Raw genomic sequence first — 23,032 nt, forward strand, 5'->3', positions numbered from 1 at the left:
ACGTTTGCTCACACACCCTCCCTATCTGGGGGCTATTGAGGCCCACATTCCCTCTCTCCCTCCCTGGGAACACTGAGGCCCACAGTTGCTCACTCCTTCCCTGCCCTGGGGTACTGAGGCCCACACTCCCTCCCTCCCTATCTGGGGGATACTGAGGACTACACTCGCTCCCTGCCCTGGCGGTACTGATGCCCACACTCACTCCCCCCCTATCTGGGGGATACTGAGGCCCACACTCCCTCTCTCCCTCCCAGGGGGTACTGAGTACCACACTTGCTCTCTCCTTCCCCGCCCTGGGGTACTGGGACCCAAACTCCCTCCTTTCCTACCCTGGGGGACCTGAGGCCCACACTCACTCCCTCCATGCCCTGGGTGTACTTTGGCCCACACACTCTCCTTCCCTGCCCCTGGTGGTACTGAGGCCCACACTCGCTCACTCCCTGCACTCGGGGTACTGAGGCAAACAGTCCCTCAATCCCTCCCAGCCTTGGGCGTACTGAGGCCCAAACTCCCTCGCTCCTTGCCAAGGGGGTACTGAGACTCACATTCCACACTCCCTGCATGCCCAAGATGTACTGAGGCCCACACTCTCTCTCTGACCTGGGGGTACTGAGGCCAACACACTCTACCTCTCTCCGGGTACTGAGTACCACACTCCCTCCTTCCCTGACCTGTTGGTACTGAGGCCCATCCTCCCTCCGCCCCTGCCCTCGGGGTACTGAGGTCCACGCACCCACTCTACCTGCCCTGGGGGCACTGTGTCACACGCTCCATCCTACCCGGCCCTCGGGATACTGAGGCCCACACTCCCACCCTATCTGCCCTGGAACACTAAGTCCCACCTCTCTCCCTGCCCTGGGGTTATTAAGGCCCACACTCCCTCTCTCGCTCCCTGGGGTTACTGAGGCCCACACTTGCTCACTCCTTCCCTGTCCTGGAGGTACTGAGGCCCACACTCCCTCACTCCCTGCCTGGGGTACTGAGGTCCACACTCCCTCCATTCCACTGCGATCCTGAGGTCTACACTCCCTTCCTCACTGTCCTGGCGGTACTGAGGCCCACAGTCTCAGGCTCCCTGCCTTGGGGTACTGAGACCCACACGGACACCCTACCACCCACGCTGGGGATACTGAGGCCCACACTCACTCACACTCTGACCTGGTGTTACTGAGGCCCACACTGCCTCCCTCCCTGTCAGGGCACTCCCTCCCTCAATGCCCTGGAGTTATTGAGGCCCACACTCACTCGCTCCATAAACTGTGAGTACTGAGGCCCACACTACCTCACTCACTGCCCTCGGGATAATGAGGCTCACATTCCCTCCCTCCATCCCTGCCCTGGTGGTAGTAAGGCCCACTCTCCCTCCCTTCCGACCTGCCTTAGTGGTACTGAGGCCCACACTCATCCCACGTTGCCCTGGGGGTCCTGAGACACACACTCTCACCCTCACTGCCCTGAGGGAACTGAGGCCCACAATCCCACCTTCGCTGCCCTGGGGGTACTGAGGCCCACAATCCCACATTCCTTACCCTGAGCGTACTGAAGCCCACACTCCTTCCCTCTCTGTCCTGGGGTTGCAAAGGCCCACCATCCCGCTGTGCCGTTGGGGTACTGAGGTCCACACTCACTACCTCCCTCCTTTCCTCGGGTTACTGAGGCCAAACACCCTCCCTCTCAGCCCTGGTGGTACTGAGGCCCACATTCTCTCCCTCCCTGTGCTGGTGGACCTGAGGCCCACTCTCATTTCCTCCACGCTCTGGGGGTACTGAGGTGCACACTCCCTCCCTCCCTACCGTGGGGGTACTGAGGCCCACATGCCCTCCCTCCCTACCATGGGGAAACTGAGGTCCACCCTCCCTCCCTCCCTGACCTGAGATTACTGAGACTCATACGCACTCCCTCCCTACCGTGCGGATACTGAAGCCCACCCTCCCTCCCTCCCTGCGGGTACTAAGGCCCAAACTCCTTCCCTACCCTGGGGGTGTTGTACCAACACTAGCTCTCTCCCTTCCTCCCTGCCCTGGGGGTACTGAGGCCCGCACTCCCTCCCTATCTGGGGGATATTGAGGCCCACACTCGCACACTTCTTCCTTGCCCTGGGGTATTAAGGCCTATACTCCCTCCTTTCCGGCCCTGGGGGACCTGAGGCCCACACTCCCTCCTTCCTTGCCCTAGGAGTACTGAGGCCCACACTCGCTCCCTACCGCCCTCGGGGTCCTGATGCCCACTCTAACTCTCTCCCTCGCTTGCTGGTGATACTGAGGCCCACACTCCTTAACACTCTGACCTTATGTTACTGAGGCCTACACTGCCTCCCTCTCTGCATTGGCACTCCCTCCCTCCCTGCACTGAAGGTATTGAGGCCCACACTCCCTCCCTCCCTAAACTGGTGTTACAGGGGCCCACACTATCTCACTCACTGCCCTCGGGGTAATGAGGATCACACTCACATCCCTACCTTCCTGCCCTCGGGTAATGAGGCTCACACTCCCTCCCTCCCTTCCTGCCTTCGGAGTACTGAGGCCCACACTTCTTCCACCTTGCCCTGGGGATACTGAGACCCAAACTCCATCCCTCCCTCCCTGGCCTGGGGGTGCTGAATCCCACACTCCCACCCTCACTGTCCTGCAGCTCCTGAGGCCCACACACCCTCCCTCCCTCCCTGCCCTGGGGGTGCTGAGTCCCACAATCTCTCCTTCCCTGCCCTGGAGGTACTGAGGCCCACACTCACTCCCTCCCTGCCCTGGGGGTACTGAGGCCCACACTCCCTCCCTCCCTCTCTGCCCTGGGGGTACTGAGGCATACACTCCCTCCTTCCCTGTCCTTGGTGGTACTGAGGCCCTCACTCCATCCCTCCCTGCCCTGGTGGTACTGAGGCCCACACTCCCTCCTTCCCTGTCCCTGGTGGTACTGAGGCCCACACCCCCTCCCTCCCAGCGCTGGTGGTCCAGAAGCCCTCTCCCACTCACTTCCTATCCTCGTAGTACTGAGGCCCACACTCGCTCACTCCCTGCACTGGGGGTACTGAGGCAAACATTTCCTCGCTCCCTCCCTGCCACTGGGGTAATGAGGCCCAAACTCCCAGACTACTTGCCTGGGGGTACTGAGCCTCACACATCCTCCCGCCCTGCCCTGGGAACACTGAGGCCCACACACCCTCCCTGCACTGCGGGTACTTAGGCCAACACTCACTCCCTCCTTCCCTCCCTGCCCTGGAGGTACTGAAGCCCACACTCCCTCCCTACCTGCATGTACTGAGGCCCAGACTCCATTGCTCTCTTCCCTGGGGGGACTGAGGCCCACACTACTTCTCTCCCTCCATGGGGGTACTGAGGCCCATACTTCCTCACTCCCTCCATGCCCTAGAGGTACTGAGGCCCACACTCCATCCGTGCCCTGTGGGTACTGAGGCCAACACTCCCTACCTCTCTCCGGGTACTGAGGCCCACACTCCCTCCATCCCTGCCCTGGTCGTACTAAGGCCCACACTCCCTCTGCCCCTGCCTTCGGGGTACTGAAGTGCACGCGCCCACCCTACCTGCCCGAGGGTCACTGTGGCCCACGCTCCCTCCTACCCGGCTCTCGGGGTCCTGATGCCCACACTCCTTCTCTCGCTCCCTGGGGGTACTGAGGCCCACACTTGCTCACTACTTCCCTGCCCTGGAGGTACTGAGGCCCACACTCCCTCTCTCCCTGTCCTGGAGGTACTAAGGCCCACACTCCATCTCTCCCTGCACTGGGGGTACTGAGGCCCACACTCCCTCCCTCCCTCCTGCCCTGGGGATAGTGAGGCCCACACTCCCTGCCTCCCACTCAAGGCACTCCCTACCTCCCTGCATTGGGGGTACTGAGGCCCACTCTACCGCCCTCACTCGGATTACTGAGTCCCACACTCCCTCTCTCCCTGTCCTGGGGGTACTGAGGCCCACACTCCCATCCTCCCTGTCCTGGGCGTATTGAGGCCCACACTCCCTCCCTCCAGGCCCTGGTGGTACTGAGGTCCACACTCACTCCCTATCTGCCCCCAGGGTCCTCATGCCAATTTCACTCCCTTCCAACCTGTCCAGAGGGTAATGAGGCTCAAACTCACTCCCACACTGGCCTGATGGTACAGAGGCCCACACACCCTCCCTCCCTTCCTGCCCTGGTGGTACTGAGGCCCAATCTACGTCCCGCCCTGGCCTCGTGGTATTGAGGCCTACACGCCCTCCCTACCTGCCCAGGGGAACGAAGGCCCACACTCCATCTCTCCCTGTCCTGGTGTACTGAGGGCCACACTCCCTCCCTACCTGCCCCGGGGGAACTGAGCCCCACACACGCTCCCTCCCTGTCCTGGGGGTACTGAGGCCCTCACTCCCTCACTCGCTGCGCTGGAGTACTGAGGCCCAATCTACCTCCCTCGCTATCGTGGGGGTAATAAAGCTCATACTCTCTCCCTGGCCTTTTGGTACTGAAGCTCATACTCCCTCACTGTCCTGGGGGTACTGAGGCACATTCTCTCTCCCTCACTGCCCTGGCGATCCTGAGGCCCACACTCTCTCCCTTACTGCCTTGGGGGTCCTGAGGCCCGCACTGTCTCCCTCCCTGCTCTGGTTGTACTGAGGTTCATACTCTCTCCCTCACTGCCCTGGGGTTATTGAGGCCCACACGCTCTCTCTCACTGCCCTGGGAGTACTGAGGCCCACACTCTCTCCCTCACTGCCCTGGGGGTCCTGAGGCCCAAACTCTCTCGCTCCCTGCCCTGGCGGTACTGATGCCCACACTCACTCCCTCCCCATCTGGGGGATATTGAGGCCCACACTCCCTCTCTCCCTCCCAGGGGGTACTGTGGACCACAGTTGCTCTCTACTTCCCCCCCTGGGATACTGGGTACCAACCCCCTCTTTCCTACCCTGGGGGATCTAAGGCCTACACTCGCTCCCTGCCTGCCCTGCGGGTACTTGGCCCACACGCTCTCCAGCCCTGCCCCTGGTGGTACTGAGGCCCACACTAACTCCCTCCCTGCCCTCGTGGTACTGAGGCCCACACTCGTTCACTCCCTGCACTGGAGGTACTGAGGCAAACAGTCCCTCGCTCCCTCCCAGCCTTGGGTTTACGGAGGCCCAAACTCCCTGGCTCCTTGCCAAGGGGGTAGTGAGACTCACATTCCCTCTCTCTCTCCCTGCCCTGGTGTACTGAGGTCCACAATCGCTCCCTCCTAGCCTTGGGAACACTGAGGCCCACACACCCTCCCTGCCCTGCGGGTACTGAGCCCCACACTCCCTCCCTCCCTCGCTCCCTGCCCTGGGGGTACTAATGCCCACACTCCCTCCCTATCTGGAGGTACTGAGGCCCACACTCCATCGCTCTCTTCCCTGGGGTGACTGAGGCCCATACTTCCTCATTCCCTCCATGCCCCAGATGTACTGAGGCCCACACTTTCTCCCTGCCCTGGGGGTACTGAGACCAACACTCCCTACCTCTCTCCGTGTACTGATGCCCACAGTCCGTCCCTCCCTTCCTTGGTGGGACTGAAGCCCACAATCCTTCCGCCCCTTACCTCGGGGTACTGAGGTCCACGCGCCCACGCTACCTGCCCTGGGGTCACTGTGGCCCACGCTCCCTCCTACACGGCCCTCGGGATACTGAGGACCACACTCCCTCCCTACGTGACCTGGGGTCACTAAGTCCCACTCTCTCTCCCTGCCCTGGGGGTACTGAGGCCCACACTCCCTCTCTCCCTGCCTGGGTGTACTGAGGCCCACACTTGCTCAGTCCTTCCCTGCCCTGGAGGTACAGAGGCCCACACTCCCGCTCTCCAGGCCTGGTGTACTGCGGCCCAAACCCCCTCCCTCCCTGCCCAGGGGGTACTGAGGCCCACACTCTCAGGCTCCATGCCCTGGGGTACTGAGGCCCACACGCGCTTCCTACCACCCCTGGAGTCCTGTGGCCCACACTAACTCCCTCTCTCCCTCACTGGGGAAACTGAGGCCCACAATGCCTCCCTCCCTACCCTGGAGGTATTGAGGCCCACACTCACTCGCTCCCTAATCTGTGGGTGCTGAGGCCCACACTACCTCACTCACTGCCCTCGAGGTAATGAGGCTCACACTCCCTCCCTCCATCCCTGCCCTGGTGGTACTGAGGCCCTTTCTCGCTCCCTCCCTCCCTCCGTGCCTTAGTGGTACTGAGGCCCACACTCCTCCTACCTTGCCCTGGAGTCCTGAGACCCAAACTCCCACCCTCACTGCCCTGTGGGAACTGAGGCCCACAATCCCACCTTCCCTGCCCTGGGGGTACTGATGCCCACACTCCCTCCCTCTCTGCACTGGGGGAGCAGAGGCCCACCATCCCGCTGTGCCCTTGGGGTACTGAGGCCCACACTCGCTACCTTCCTACCTTTCCTCGGGGTACTGAGGCCCAAACTCCCTCCCTCACTGCCCTGGGGACCCTGAGGCCCACACTCTCTCTCTCAATGCCCTGGGGTTCCTGAGGTCCACACTCTCTCCCTCACTGCCCTGGGGGTCCTGAGGCCCACACTCTCTCCCTCACTGCCCTGGAGTACTGAGGCCCACATTCATTCCCTCCATGGGGGCACTGGGCCCATTCGCACTCCGTCCCTGGCCTGGAATTACTGAAGCCCACACTCCCTCCCTAATCCAGGTACTAAGGGCCACACTCTGCCGCTCACTGCCCTGGGGGTCCTGTGTCCCACACTCACGCCCTACCTGCCCATGGTTTACTGAGTCCCACTTTCTCTCCCTGCCGTGGGGGTACTAAGTCCCACACTTCCTCCCTATTTGCGGGCTATTGAGACCCACACTCCCACTCTCCCTCCCTGGAAGTACTGAGGCCCACAGTTGCTCACTCCTTCACTGCCCTGGGGTAGTGAGTCATACACTCCCTCCTTTCCTGCCCTGGGGGACATGAGGCCCACACTCCCTCCCTCCCTGCCCTGGGAGTACTGAGGCCCACACTCGCTCCCTCCCTGCACTGGAGGTAATGAGGCAAACAGTCCCTCGCTCCCTCCAAGCCTTGGGGGTACTGAGGACCAAACTCCCTCGCTCCTTGCCCAGGGCGTACTGAGACTCACATTCCCTCCCTCTCTCCCTGCCCTGGGGTACTGAGGTCCACAATCGCTCCCTCCCAGCCCTGGGAACACTGAGGCCAACATTCCCTCCCTGCCCTGCGGGTACTGAGGCCCACACTCCCTCCCTCCCTGCCTCCCTGCCCTGGGGGTACTAAGGCCCACACTCCCTCCCTATCTTGATGTAGTGAGGCCCACACTCCGTCGCTCTCTTCCCTGGGGTGACTGAGGCCCATACTTCCTCACTCCCTCCATGCCCTAGATGTACTGAGACCCACACTCTCTCCCTGCCCTAGGGGTACTGAGGCCAACACTCCCTACCTCTCTCCGGGTGCTGATGCCCACACTCCCTCCCTCCCTGCCCTGGTGTTACTGAAGCACACAATCCCTCCACCCCTCCCTCCTTGCCTTAGTGGTACTGAGGCCCATACTCCTCCTACCTTGCCCTGGAGACCTGAGACCCAAACTCCCACCAATCACTGCCCTGAGGGAACTGAGTCCACAATCCAAACTTCCCTGCCCTCGGGGTACTGAAGCCCGCACTCCCTCACTCTCTGCCCTTGGGGAGCAGAGGCCCAGCATCCCGCTGTGCCCTTGGGGTACTGAGGCCCACAATCACAACCACCCTAACTTTCCAAAGGGTACTGAGGCCCAAACTCCCTCCCTCTCTGCCCTGGTGGTACTGAAGCCCAGACTCCCTCCCTCACTGTGCTGGGGGACCTGAGGCCCACACTCATTCCGTCCCTTCTGACCCTCGGGGTACTGAGGCCCACATTCGCTCACTCCCTTCATTGGGGCTACTGAGGCAAACACTCCCTCGCTCCCTCCCTGCGCTGGCCGTACTAAGGCGCACACTCCGTCCCTCCCTGCCATGGGGGTACTGAGGCGCTCACGCAGTCTCTCCCTACCGAGGGGAAACTGAGGACCACCCTCCCTCCCTCCCTGCCCTGGGGTTACTGAGACTCACATGCCCTCCCTCCCTACCGTGGGGATACTGAGGCCCAACCACACTCCCTGCGGGTACTGAGGCCCAAACTCCCTCCCTACCCTGGGGATGCAGAGGCCCACACTACCTCTCTCCCTCCCTCACTGCCCTGGGGGTACTGAGGCCCACACTCCCTCCCTATCGGGGTGTACTTAGGCCCAAACTCCGTCTCTCACTGCCCTGGGGGCACATACTTCCTCATTCCCTTCATGACCTAGTGTTACTGAGGTCCACACTCCCTCCCTGCCCTGGGGGGACTGAGGCCAACACTCCCGAACTCTCTTCGGGTACTGAGGACCACACTCCCTCCTTTCCTGCCCTGTTGGTACTGAGGCCCATCCTCCCTCCGCCCCTGCTCTCGGGGTACTGAGGTCCACGCACCTACTCTATCTGCCCTGGGGCCACTGTGGCACACGCTCCATCCTACCCGGCCCTCGGGATACTGAGGCCCACACTCCCACCCTATCTGCCCTAGATCACTAAGTCCCACCTCTCTCCCTGCCCTTGGATTACTAAGCCCAACACTCGCTCTCTCATTCCCTGGGGATACTGAGGCCCACACTTGCTCACTCCTTCCCTGCCCTGGAGGTACTGAGGCCCACACTCCCTCGCTCCCTGCCTGGGGTACTGAGGCCCACACTCCCTCCCTTCCTGCTTGGCGATCCTGAGGTCTACACTCCCTACCTCACTGTCCTGGTGGTACTGAGGCCCACAGTCTCAGGCTCCCTACCTTGGGGTACTGAGACCCAAACTTGCCCCCTACCACCCTCGGGGTCCTGAGACCCACACGAACACTCTCCCTCCCACGCTGGGGAAACTGAGTCCCACACTCACTCACACTCTGACCAGGTGTTACTGAGGCCCATACTGCCTGCCTTCCTGTCAGGTCACTCCCTCCCTCAATGCCCTGGAGGTATTGAGGCCCACACTCACTCGCTCCCTAAACTGTGTGTACTGAGGCCCACACTACCTCACTCACTGCCCTCGGGGTAATGAGGCTCACACTCCCTCCCTCCTTCCCTGCCCTGGTGGTAGTGAGGCCCACTCTCCCTCCCTTCCAACCTGCCTTAGTGGTACTGAGGCCCACACTCCTCCGACGGTGCCCTGGGGTTCTGAGACACACATTCCCACACTCGCTGCCCTGAGGGAACTGAGGCCCACATTCCCACCTTCCCTGGCATGGGGGTACTGAGGCCCAAAATCCCACCTTCCTTACTCTGAGGGTACTGAAGCCCACACACCCTCCCTCTCTATCCTGGGGGTGCAGAGGCCCACCATCCTGCTGTGCCGTTGTGGTACTGAGGCCCACACTCACTACATCCCTCCCTTTCCTCAGGTTACTGAGGCCAAAATCCCTCCCTCTCAGCCCTGGTGGTACTGAGGCCCACACTCCCTCCCTCCCTGTGCTGGTGGACCTGAGCCCCACTCTCATTCACTCCCTTCCGACCCTCGGGGTACTGAGGCCCACACCCGCCCACTCCCTTCCCTGGGGCTACTGAGACAAACACTCCCTCGCTCCCTCCTTGCCCTGGCAGTACTGAGGCCCACACACCCTCCCTCCCTGCCCTGGGGTACTGAGGCCCACACTCCCTCCCTCCCTGCCCTTGGAGTACTGAGGCCCACACTCGCTCCCTCCCGCCCACTGGGTCCTGAGGCCCACTCACACTCCCTTCCTGCCCTGGGAATACTGAGGCCAACACTCCCTACCTCTCTCCTGGTACTGAGGGCCACACTCCCTCCGCCCCTGCCCTCGGAGTACTGAGGTCCACGCGCCCATCCTACCTGCCCTGGGGTCACTGTGGCCCACGGTCCCTCCTACCCAGCCCTAGGGATACTGAGGACCACACTCCCTCGCTACCTGCCCTGGGGTCACTGAGTCCCACTCTCTCTCCCTGCCCTGAAGGTACTGATGCACACACTCCCTCTCTCCCTGCCTGTAGGTACTGAGGCACACACTCCCTCTCTCCCTGCCTGTAGGTACTGAGGCCCACACACTCTCCCTTCCTGCCCTGGCGATACTGAGGCCCACACTCTCTCCTTCCCTGCCCTGGGGGTACTGAGGCCCACACTCCCTCTCTCCCTGTCCTGGGTGTACTGATGCCAACACTCCCACCCTCCCTGTCCTGTGGGTACTGAGGCCCACACTCCCTCCCTCTCTGCCCTGGAGGTACTGAGGTCCACACTCCCTCCCTCCCTACCCTGGAGGTACTGAGGCCCACACTTGCTCACTCCCACCATCGGGGTCCTGAGGCCCACTCTAACTCACTTCCTCGCTTGCTGGTGATACTGAGGTCCACACTCCCTCACACTCTGACCTGATGATACTGAGACCCACACTCCCTCACACCCACACTTGATGTTACAGAGGCCCAAAGTTCCTCCCTCACTGCATTAACACTCCCGCCCTCCCTTCTCTGGAGGTATTGAGGCCCACACTCCCATCCTCCCTAAACTGGGGGTTCTGAGGCCCACACTATCTCGATCACTGCCCTCGGGGTAATGAGGCTCACATTCGCCTCTTTGCCTTCCTGATCTCGGGGTAATGAGGGTCACGCTCCCTCCCTCCATTCCTGCCCTGATGGTACTGAGGCCCACTCTCCCTCCTTCCATCCCTGCCTTCGTGGTATTGAGGCCCTCACTTCTCCCACCTTGCCCTGGGTGTACTGAGGCACACACTCCCTCCCTTCCTTCCTGCCTGGGGGTGCTGAGGCCCACAATCCCACCTTCCCTGCCCCGGGGGTACTGAAGCACACAATCCCACCTTCCCTGCCTGAGGGCACTGAGGCCCACAGTTCCTCCCTCCCAGCCCTGGGGTACTGGGACTCACACTCCCTCCCTCTCTGCCTGTCCTGGGGCTACTGTGGCCCACACTCCCTTCCTATCTGTGGGTACTGAGGGCCAGACTCCACCCCTCTCTCCACTAGGGGTATTAAGGCCCACACTCCCTCACTCCCTCCCTGGTTGTACTGAGGCCCATACTCCCAACCACACTGCGCTGAGGATGCTTAGGCCCACACTCACTCCCTGCCATGGCGGTACTGACGCCCACACTCACTCTCTCTCTATCAGGGGGTACTGAGGCCCACACTCGCTCACACCTTCCCCGCCCTGTGGTACTGAGGCCCAAACTCCCTCCTTTCCTGCCCTGGTGTACCTGAGGTCCACACTCCCACACTCACCTCCCTGGAGATACAGAGGCACACACACATTCCTTCCCGGCCCATGGGTACTGAAGCCCACACTCCCTCCTTCACTGACCCTTGTGGTACTGAGGCCCACACTCGCTCCCTTCCTGCCCTGAGGGTACTGAGGCCCACATTCCCTCCTTCCCTGCCCCTGGTGGTACAGAGGCCCACACTCGCTCCCTCCCTGCCCCGGGGGTACTGACGCCCAAACTCCCTCGCAACCTGCCCTGGGGTACTGAGGCCCACAATCCGTCCCTCCCGGCCCTGGGAACACTGAGGCCCACACACCCTCCCTGCGCTGGTGATACTGTGGCCCACTTTCCCTCCCTCCCTCCCTCCCTGCCCTGGGGGTACTGAGGCCCACACTCCCACCCTATCTGCATGTCCTGAGGCCCACACTCCGTCTCTCTCTTCCATGGGGGACTGAGGCCCACCCTCCTTCTCTCCCTCCATGGGGGTACTGAGGCCTATACTTCCTCACTGCCTCCATGCCCTAGAGGTACTGAGGCCCACACTCCCTCCCTGCGCTAGGTGTAGAGAGGCCAACACTCCCTAACTCTCTCTGGGTACTGAGGCCCACACTCCCTCCCTCCCTGCCCTGGTGGTACTGAGGCCCACACTCCCTCCGCCCCTGCCCTCGGGGTACTGAGGTCCACGTGCGCAACCTACCTGCCCTGGGGACACTGATGCCCACACTCCGTCTCTCCCTGTACTGGGGGTACTGAGGCCCACACTCGTCCCTCCCTGTCCTGGGGGTACTGAAGCCCACACTCTGTCCCTCGCTGCCCTGATGGTAGTGTGATCCACACTCCCTCCCTCCCTGCCCTGGAGCTACTGAGGCCCAAACTCCCTCCTTCACTTTGCTGGCGTACCTGAGGCCGAATCTCATTCCCTCCCTTACGGCACTCGGGGTACTGAGGCCCACACTCGCTCAGTACCTACCCTGGGGCTTCTCAGGCAAACACTCCCTCGCTCCCTCCCTGCCCTGGCAGTACTGAGGCCCACACACCCTCCCTCCCTGCACTGAAGGTACTGAGGCCATACTCCCTCCCTCCACGCTAAGGGAGTACTGAGGTGCACACTCTCTCCCTCCCTCCCGTGAGTGTACTGAGGCCCACACGCCCTCCCACCCTACCATGGAGAAACTGAGGCCCACACTCCCTCCCTCCCTGCGGGTACTGAGGCCAAACTCCCTCCCTGCCCTAGGGGTACTGAGTCCACACTCTCACCCTATCGGGGAGTACGTAGGCCCACACCCCCTCCCTATCGGGGGGTACTTAGGGCCAAACTCCGTCCCTCACTGCCCTGGGGGTACTGAGGCCCACACTGCCAATCTACCTCCCTTGCGATACTGAGGCCCACACTTCCTCACTCCTTCCATGCACTAGAGATACTGAGGCCCAGACTCCCTTCCTGCCCTGTGGGTACTGAGGCCCAAACTCGCTACCTCTCTCTGGGTACTGAGGCCCACACGCCCCGCCTTCCTGCACTGGGGGTAGTGAGGCCCACACTCCCTCGCACCATGCCCTCGGGGTCCTGAGGCCTAATCTCACTCCCTCCATTCCTATCCTTGGGTTACTGAGGCCGATACTCCATCACTCTCTGCCCTGGGGTTACTGAGGCCCAAACTCCCTCCCTCCCTGGCAATGTGGTACTGAGACCCAAGCTCCCTCCCTCCCCACCCTGGGGGTACTGAGGCTCACTTTCCTTCCAGCCCTGCGAGTGCTGAGGCTCACACTCACTCACTGCCCTGGGGGTCCTGAGGCACACACTCCCTCCCTCCCTGGCCTTGTGGAACAGAGGCCCACACTCCCTCCCTCCCTGCCCTGGAGGTACTGCGGTCCACACTCCCTCCCTCCCTGCCCTGGAGGTACTAAGGCCCACACTCCCTCCCTATCTGGGGGCTATTGAGGCCCACACTCCCTCTCTCCCTCACTGGGGGTACTGAGGCCCACACTTGCTCACTCCCACCAGCGGGGTCCTGAGGCCCACTCTAACTCACTCCCTCACTCGCTGGTGATACTGAGGCCCACATTCCCAACACTCTGACCTGGTGAGACTGAGGCCCACAATCCCTCACACTCTGACCCGATATTACAGAGGCCCACCCTTCCTCTCTCCCTGCATTAGCGCTCCCTCCCTCCCTGCCCTGAAGGTATTGAGGCCCATACTCGCTTCCTCCCTAAACTGGGGGTACTGAGGCCAACACTATCTCACTCACTGCCCTCGAGGTAATGAGGATCACACTCCCTCCCTCCATTTCTGCCCTGATGGTACTGAGGCCCACTCTCCCTCCTTCCCTCCCTGCCTTCGTGGTACTGAGGCCCACACTTCTCCCACCTTGCCCTGGGGGTAATGAGACACACACTCCCTCCCTTCCTCCCTTCCCTGGGGGTGCTGAGGCCCAGAATCACACCTTCCCTGCCCTAGCGTCCTGAGGCCCACAGTTCCTCCCGCCCTGCCCTGGTGTAATGGGACTCACACTCCCTCCCTCCCTGCCTGTCCTGGGGGTACTGAGGCCAAGACTCCATCCCTCTCGGCACTGGGGGTTTTGAGGCCCAGATTCCCTCACTCCCTCCCTGGGTGTACTGAGGCCCATACTCCCACCCACCCTGCCCTGAGGATGCTGAGGCCCACACTCACTCCCTGCCCTTGCCGTACTGATGTCCACACTCACTAGCTCTCTATCTGGAGAATATTGAGGCCCACACACCTTCCCTCCCTGCACTGGAGGTACTGACGCCCAAACTCCCTCCCTCCATGCTGTGGGGTTACTGAGGGGCACACGCCCTCCCTCCCTACTGTGGAGATGCTGAGGCCCACACTCCCTCCCTCACTGCGGGTACTGAGGCCCAGACTCCCTCCCTGCCCTCGGATTGCAGTGGCCCACACTACCTCCCTATCGGGGAGTACTTAGGCCCACAGTCCCTCCCTATCGGGGGGTAGTAAGGCCCAAACACCGTCCCTCACTGCCCTGGCTGTACTGAGGCCCAAACTACCTCTCTACCTCCCTTGTGTTACTGAGGCCCAAACTTCCTCACTCTTTCGATGCACTAGAGGTACTGAGGCCCAAACTCCCTCCCTGCCCTGGGGGTACTGAGGCCCACACTCGCATACTCCATAAACTGGGGATTCTGAGACCCACACAATCTCGATCACTGCCCTCGGAGTAATGAGGCTCACACTAGCCTCTTTGCCTTCCTGATCTCGGGGTAATCAGGGTCACGCTCCCTCCCTCTATTCCTGCCCTGATTGTACTGAGGCCCACTCTCCCTCCTTTCATCCCTGCCTTCGTGGTACTGAGGCCCACACTTCTCCCACCTTGCCCTGGGTGTACTGAGGCACACACACCCTTCTTCCCTTCCTGCCTGGGGGTGCTGAGGCCCACAATCCCACCTTCCCTGCCCCGGGGGTACTGAGGCCCACAATCCCACCTTCCCTGCCTGAGGGTACTGAGGCCCACAGTTCCTCCCTCCCTGCCCTGGGGTACTGGGACTTACACTCCCTCCCTCCCTGCCTGTCCTGGGGCTACAGTGGCCCACACTCCCTTCCTATCTGTGGGTACTGAGGCCCAGACTCCATCCCTCTCAGCACTACGGATATTAAGGCCCACACTCCCTCACTCCCTCCCTGGTTGTACTGAGGCCCATACTCCCACCCACACTGCCCTGAGGATGCTTAGGCCCACACTGACTCCCTGCCATGGCGGTACTGACGCCCACACTTACTCTCTCTCTATCAGCGGTTACTGAGTCCCACACTCGTTCACAACTTCCCCGCCCTGGGCTACTGAGGCCCAAACTCCCTCCTTTCCTGCCCTGGGGTACCTGAGGCCCACACTGCCACCCTCACCTCCCTGGAGGTACAGAGGCACACACTCATTCCTTCCCGGCCCATGGGTACTGAAGCCCACACTTCCTCCTTCCCTGCCCCTGGTGGTACTGAGGCCCACACTCGCTCCCTCCCTGCCCTGGGGGTACTGAGGCCCAAACTCCCTCCTTCCCTGCTCCTGGTGGTACAGAGGCCCACACTCGCTCCATCCCTGCCCCCGGGGTACTGAGGCCTAAACCCCTCACACCCTGCCCTGGGGTACTGAGGCCAACAATCCGTCCCTCCCTGCCCTGGGAACACTGAGGCCCACACACCCTCCCTGCCCTGGTGACACTGAGGCCCACACTCCCTCCCTCCCTCCCTCCCTGCCCTGGGGCAACTGAGGCCCACACTTCCTCCCTATCTGCATGTCGTGCGGCCCACACTCCGTCGCTCTCTTCCATGGGGGACTGTGGCCCACCCTCCTTCTCTCCCTCCCTGGGGGTACTGAGGCCTATACTTCCTCACTGCCTTCATGCCCTAGAGGTACTGAGGCCCACACTCCCTCCCTGCGCTAGGCGTACAGAGGCCAACACTCCCTACCTCTCTCCGGGCACTGAGGCCCACACTCCCTCCCTCCCTGCCCTGGTGGTACTGAGGCCCACACTCCCTCCACCCCTGCCCTCGGGGTACTGAGTTCCACGTGCCAAACCTACCTGCCCTGGGGACACTGATGCCCACACTCCTTCTCTCCCTGTCCTGGGGGTACTGAGGCCCACACTCGTCCCTCCCTGTCTCTGGGTACTGAAGCCCACACTCTGTCCCTCGCTGCCCTGATGGTAGTGAAATCCACACTCCCTCCCTCCCTGCCCTGGAGCTACTGAGGCCCAAACTCCCTCCCTCACTTTGCTGGGGGACCTGAGGCCCAATCTCATTCCCTCCCTTACGACACTCGGGGTACTGAGGCCCACACTCGCTCACTACCTACCCTGGGGCTTCTGAGGCAAACACTCCCTCGCTCCCTCCCTGCCCTGGCATTACTGAGGCCCACACAACCTCCCTCCCTGCACTGAAGGTACTGAGGCCATACTCCCTCCCTCCACGCTAAGGGGCTACTGAGGTGCACATTCTCTCCCTCCCTCCCGTGAGGGTACTGAGGCCCACACGCCCTCCCACCCTACCATGGAGAAACTGAGGCCCACACTACCTCCCTCCCTGCGAGTACTGAGGCCAAACTCCCTCCCTGCACTAGAGGTACTGAGGCCCAGACTCCCTCCCTGCCCTGTGGGTACTGAGGCCCACACTTGGTACCTCTCTCTGGGTACTGAGGCCCACACGCCCCGCCTTCCTGCACTGGGGGTAGTAAGGCCCACACTCCCTCCCACCCTGCCCTCGGGCTCCTGAGGCCTAATCTCACTCCCTCCATCCGTATCGTTGGGTTACTGAGGCCCACACTCCATCACTCCCTGCCCTGGTGTTACTGAGGCCCAAGCTCCCTCCCTCCCTGGCAATGTGGTACTGAGTCCCAAGCTCCCTCCCTCCCCACCCTGGGGGTACTGAGGCTCACTTTCCTTCCAGCCCTGCGAGTGCTGAGGCTCACACTCACTCACTGCCCTGGGGGTCCTGAGGCACACACACCCTCCCTCCCTGGCCTTGTGGAACTGAGGCCCACACTCCCTCCCTCCCTGCCCTGGAGGTACTGCGGTCCACACTCCCTCCTTCCCTGCCCCCAGGGTCCTGATGCCCACTCTCACTCCCTCCCTACATGCCCTGGGGTTACTGAGTCCCACTCGCTCTCCACGCCGTGGGGGTACTAAGGCCCACACTCCCTCCCTTTCTGGGGGCTATTGAGGCCCACACTCCCTCTCTCCCTCACTGGGGGTACTGAGGCCCACACTTGCTCACTCCCACCAGCGGGGTCATGAGGCCCACTCTAACTCACTCCCTCACTTGCTGGTGATACTGAGGCCCACATTCCCTCAAACTCTGACCTGGTGATACTGAGGCCCACAATCCCTCACGCTCTAACCCGATATTACTGAGGCCCAACCTTCCTCTCTCCCTGCATTAGCGCTCCCTCCCTCCCTGCCCTGAAGGTATTGAGGCCCATACTCCCTTCCTCCCTAAACTGGGGTACTGAGGCCAACACTTTCTCACTCTCTGCCCTCGGGTTAATGAGGCTCACACTCCCTCCCTCCATTCCTGCCCTGATTGTGCTGAGGCCCACTCTCCCTCCTTCCCTCTCTGACTTCATGGTACTGAGGCCCACACTTCTCCCACCTTGCCCTTGGGGTACTGAGACACACACTCCCTCCCTCCCTCCCTGCCCTGGGGGTGCTGAGGCCCACAATCAACCTTCCCTGCCCTGGGGGTACTGAGGCCCACAATCCCACCTTCCCTGCCCGAGCGTCCTGAGGCCCACAGTTCCTCCCTCCCTCTCGGCACTGGGGGTTTTGAGGTTCAGACTCCCTCACTCCCTCCCTGGGTGTACTGAGGCCCATACTCCCACCCACCCTGCCCTGAGGATGCTGAGGCCCACACTCACTCCCTGCGCTGGCCGTACTGATGCCCACACTCATTCGCTCTCTATCTGGAGGATATTGAGGTCCACACACCCTCCCTCCCTGCACTGGAGGTGCTGACGCCCAAACTCCCTCCCTCCATGCTGTGGGGGTACTGGGGCACACACGCCCTCCCTCCCTACTGTGGAGAAACTGAAGCCCACACTCCCTCCCTCACTGCGGGTACTGAGCCCCAGACTCCCTCCCTGCCCTCGGGTTACATTGGCGCACACTACCACCATATCGGGGAGTACTTTGGCCCACACTCCCTCCCTATCGGGGGGTACTAAGGCCCAAACACCGTCCCTCACTGCCCTGGGGGTACTAAGGCCCAAACTACCTCTCTACCTCCCTTGTGTTACTGAGGCCCACACTTCCTCACTCTTTCCATGCACTAGAGGTACTGAGGCCCAAACTCCCTCCCTGCCCTGGGGTTTCTGAGGCCCACACTCCCTACCTCTCTCTGGGTACTGAGGCCCACACTCCCTGCCTTCATGCTCTGGTGGTTGTGAGGCCCACACTCCCTCCCTCCCTCCCAATCCTTGTGTTTCTGAGGCCCACACTCACTCACTCTCTGCCCTGGGGGTACTGAGGCCCAAGCTCCCTCCCTCCCTGGCCTTGTGGTAATGAGCCCCAAGCTCCCTCACTCCCCACCCTGGGGTTACTGAGGCTCACTTTCCTCCCTGCCCTGCGGGTACTGAGGCAAACACTCCCTCACTGCCCTGGGGGTCCTCAGGCACACACTCCCTCCCTCCCTGGCCTTGTGGAATTGACGCCCACACTCCCTCCCTCCCTTCCCTGTGGGTCCTGAGGCCCACTCTACCTCACCCCTGGCCTTGTGGTACAGAGGCCCAAGCTCCCTCGCTCCCTGCCCTGGGGGTCCTGAGGCCCAAGCTGACACCCTCCCTGCCCTGGATGTAGTGAGGCCCGCACTCCCTCCCTCCCTGCCCTGGGGCTACTGAGACCCACACTCCCTCCCTCCCTGCCCTGTGGTACTGAGGCCCACTCTCCCTCACTCCCTGCGCTCGGGGTACTGAGGCCACACTTCCTCACTCCCTCCCTGTCCTGGGGCTACTGAGGCCCACACTACTTGTCTGCTCTGGAAGTACTGAGGCCCACACTCCTTCCCTGCCCTGGAGGTACTGAGGCCCACTCTCCCTCCCTCACTGCCCTGGGGCTACTGAGGCCCACACTCCCTCCAAGCCCTGGGGGTATTGAGGCCCACATACCCTCCCTCCCTGCCCTGTGTCTACTGAGGCACTCAGTCCCTCCCTGCCTGCCCTGGCGGTACTGAGGACCTCAGTCCCTCACTCACAGCCCTGTGGGTACTGAGGCCCACACTCCCTCCCGCTCTCCCTGCCCTCGGGGTACTGAGGCCCACACTCACTCCCTCGCTCCGTGCCCAGAGTGTTATGAGGCCCACACTCCATCCCTCCCTCCTTCACTGGAGATACAGGGACCCTCACTCCCTCTCTGGAGTTACTGAGGCCCTCACTCCCTCCCTTCCCTGAGGGTATGGAGGCCCACACTCACTCCCTCGCTCCGTGCCCAGAGTGTTATGAGGCCCACACTCCATCTCTCCCTCCTTCACTGGAGATACAGAGACCCTCACTCCCTCTCTGGAGTTACTGAGGCCCTCACTCCCTCCCTTCCCTGAGGGTAAGAAGGCCCACACTCCGTCCCTCCCTCCCTGAAGATACCGAGGCCCTCAGTCCCTCCTGGGAGGGACTGAGGCCATCATTCCCTCCCAGCCCTGGAGGTACTGAAACCCACATTCACTCCATCACTTCCCTGGGGGTCCTGAGGCCCTCTCTCAATCACTCACTCCTTGTTCTCGTGATCCTGCGGCCCACACTCCCTCTCTCCCTGCCCAGGCACTCCCTCATTTCCTCCCCTGGAGGTACTGAGGACCGCAATCCCGCCCTCCCTCCCTGTCCTGGGGATACTAAGGCACACACTCCCTCCCTCCCTGCACTGGGGGTACTGAGGACTACACTTCCTCACTCACTGCCCTGGGGTTACTGAGGCCCACACTCCATCCTTCGCTGCCCTGGTTGTTCTCAGGTCCATACTCCATCCCTCCTTACACTGCGGGTACTGAGGTCCACAGTCCCTCCCTCGCTACACTGGGGTACTGAGGCCCGCACTCCCTCCCTCCGTCCCTGTCCATGGAGTACTGAAGCCCAAACTTCCCCCCTCACTGCCGTGGGGGTAATGAGGCCAACACACGATCCCTCCCTGCCCATACACTTTGCATCCCTCCCTCCCTGCCACGGGTGTACTGTGGGCCACACCCCATCCGTCTCTGCCCTGGGGGTACTGAGGCCCACATTACCTCCCTGTCTGGGGGTACTGAGGCCCTCACTCCCATCCTCTCTACCCTGGGTGTACTGAGGCCACACTTCCTCCCTACCTGCCCAAGGATACTGAGGCCCATTCTCTCCCTGCCCTTGGGGGACAGATGCCCACACTCCCTCCCTTCCTCTTTGGGAGAACTGAGGTGCACACACACTCCCTATCTGCTCTGGGGTTACTGTGGCCAACACTCACCCCCTACCTCCCTCTTCTGGGGGTAGAGAGGCCCACACCCTTTGCCTCCCTCACTACCTGCCCTGCGATTCACACTCCCTTCTTCACTGCCCTGGGTGTCCTGAGGCCCACACTACCTCCCTCCCTGTCCTGGGGTACTGAGACCCACACTCTCTCCCTCACAACCCTGGATGTACGGAGGCCCAGACTCTCTCCCTCCCTGCCCTGTGGGTAGAGGCCCACAATCCCTCGCTGCTTGGAGGTACTGAGGCCCACTCACGCTCACTCCCTGCCCTGGGAGTACTGAGGCCCAATTCCCTCACAATCTGACCTGGGGGTACTGAAGCCCACACTCCCTGCCTCACTCACTGCGCTGGTTTACTGAGGCCCGCACTCCCTCCCTCAATGCGCTGGGGTACTGAGGACCACAGTCCCTCACGCTCAGACCTGAGGGTACTGAATGTCACACTCCCTCCCTCCCTCGCCGCGGTAATTGAGGCCCTCACTCCCTCCCTCCCTGCCCTTTGGGTACTGAGGCCCACACTCCCTCACTCCCTCCATGCCCTGGGGGTAGTGAGGCCCACACTCCCTACCTCCCGCCCCAGGCTCTCCCTCCCTCCCTGCCCTGGAGATACTGAAGCCCACCCAACCTCGCTCTCTCGGAGTACTGAGGCCCACACTCACTCTCTCCCTGTCCAGGGGAAACTGAGGCCCACGCTCTCTCCCTCCCCAAAAACTATTTCCCTCCCTGCCCTGGAGGTACTGAGGCCCACAATCCCTTCCTCCCTCCCTGCCATGGGGGTTGTGAGGCCCACAATCCCTACCTCCCGCCCAAGGCACTCCCTCCCTCCCTACCCTGGGGATACTGAGTCCCACACCACCTCCCTCTCTCCGAGTACCGAGGCCCACACTCACTCTCTCTCTGTCCTGGGAGAACTGAGGCCCACACTCCCTCCCTCCTTGCCCAGGGCGTACTGAGGCCCACACTCTTCCCTCCCTGCCCTGGAGGTATTGATGTCCACACTCCCTCCCTCACTGCACTGGATCTACTGAGGACCACACTCAATCCCTACCCGCCCCCAAGGTCCTGATGCCCACTCTCACCCCCATCCTCCCTTCCTGGGGGAACTGAGGCCCACACTCCCTCCCTGCCGTGGAGGTACTGAGGTCCACACTCCCTCACTCCCTGTCCTGAAGGTAATGAGGCTCACACTCCCTCGCACACTGACCTGCCGGTACAGAGGCCCACACACCCTCCCTCCCTTCCTGCCCTGGTAGTACTGAGGCCCTCTCTATGTCCCGCCCTGACCTCGGGGTAATGAGGCCCACACGCCCTCCTTACCTGCCCAGGCTAACTGAGGCCCACACTCCCTCCCTCCCTGTCCTGGGTGTACTGAAGCCCAATCTCCCTCCCTCCCGACCCTGGGGTTAATAAGGCTCATACTCCCTCTATAGACATGTGGTACTGAGGCCCACTCTCCCTCCCTGCCCTGGGGGTACTGAGGCCCACACTCTCTCTCTCACTGCCCTGGGGGTCCTGAGGCCCATACTCTCTCCCTCACTGCCCTAGGGGTCCTGACGACCAAACTCTCTCCCTCACTGCCCTGGAGTACTGAGGCCCACACCCCTTCCCTCCCTTGGGGTACTGGGCCCAATCTCATTCTGTCCCTATCCTGGGATTACTGAAGCCCACACACCATCCCTCTCTTCAGGTACTAAGGCACACACTCTCTCCCTCACTGCCCTGGGGGTGCTGAGGCCCACACTCCCTCTCTACCTGCCCTGGGGTTACTGAGTCCCACTGTCTTTCCCTGCCGTGGCGATACTAAGGCCCACATTCCCTGCCTATCTGGGGACTATTGAGATCCATACGCCCTTTCTCCCTCCCTGGGGGGACTGAGGCCCAAACTTGGTCACTCCTTCCGTGCACTGGGGTACTGTGGCCCTCACTCCCTCCTTTCCTGCCCTGGGGGTCATGAGGCCCACACTCCCTCCCTCCCTGCCATGGGAGTACTGAGGCCCACACTCGCTCCCTCCCGCCGTCGGGGTCCTCAGGCCCACTCTAACTCCCTCCCTCTCTCACTGATGATACTGAGGACCACAATCCCTCACACTCTGACCTGTTGTTACTAAGGCCCACACTACCTCCCTCCCTGCATTGGCATTCCCTGCATCCCTGCACTGGAGATATCGAGGCCCACACTCCCTCGCTCCCTAAACTGGGGGTACTGAGGCCCACACTATCTCACTCACTGCCCTCGGGGTAATGAGGTTCACACTCGCCTCCCTGCCTTCCTACCCTCGGAGTAATGAGGCTCACAGTCGCTCCTTCCATTCCTGCCCTGATGGTACTGATGCCCACTCTTTCTCCCTACCTCCATGCCTTCGTGGTATTGAGGCCCACACTTTTCCCACCTTGCCCTGGGGATACTGAGACCCACACTCCATCCCTCCCTCCCTGCCCTGGGGGTGCTGAGTCCCACAATCCCACCTTCCCTGCCCTGGGGGACTGAGGCCCGCAATCCCACCTTCCCTGCCCGGATGGCACTGAAGCCTACATTTCCTCCATCCCTGCCCTGGGCTATTGGGACTCGCATTCCCTCCCTGCCTCCCTGTCCTGGGGGTAATGAGGCCCAGACTCCATCCCTCTCTGCACTGGGTGTACTGTGGCCCATACTCCCTCACTCCCTCCCTGGGCGTACTGAGGCCCATACTCCCAACCACCCTGCCCTGAGGTTCCTGAGGCCCACACTCACTCCCTCCCTACCTGGGGGATGTTGAGGGCCTCACTCCCTCTCTCCCTCCTTGTGGATACTGAGGCTCACACTGGCTCATTCCTTCCCCGCCCTGGGGTACTGAGGCCCAAACTCCCTCCTTTCCGTCCTGGGGGACCTGA

The sequence above is a fragment of the Pristiophorus japonicus genome, unplaced genomic scaffold, assembly GCF_044704955.1.
Source record: "Pristiophorus japonicus isolate sPriJap1 unplaced genomic scaffold, sPriJap1.hap1 HAP1_SCAFFOLD_170, whole genome shotgun sequence".
NCBI lineage: Eukaryota > Metazoa > Chordata > Chondrichthyes > Pristiophoridae > Pristiophorus > Pristiophorus japonicus.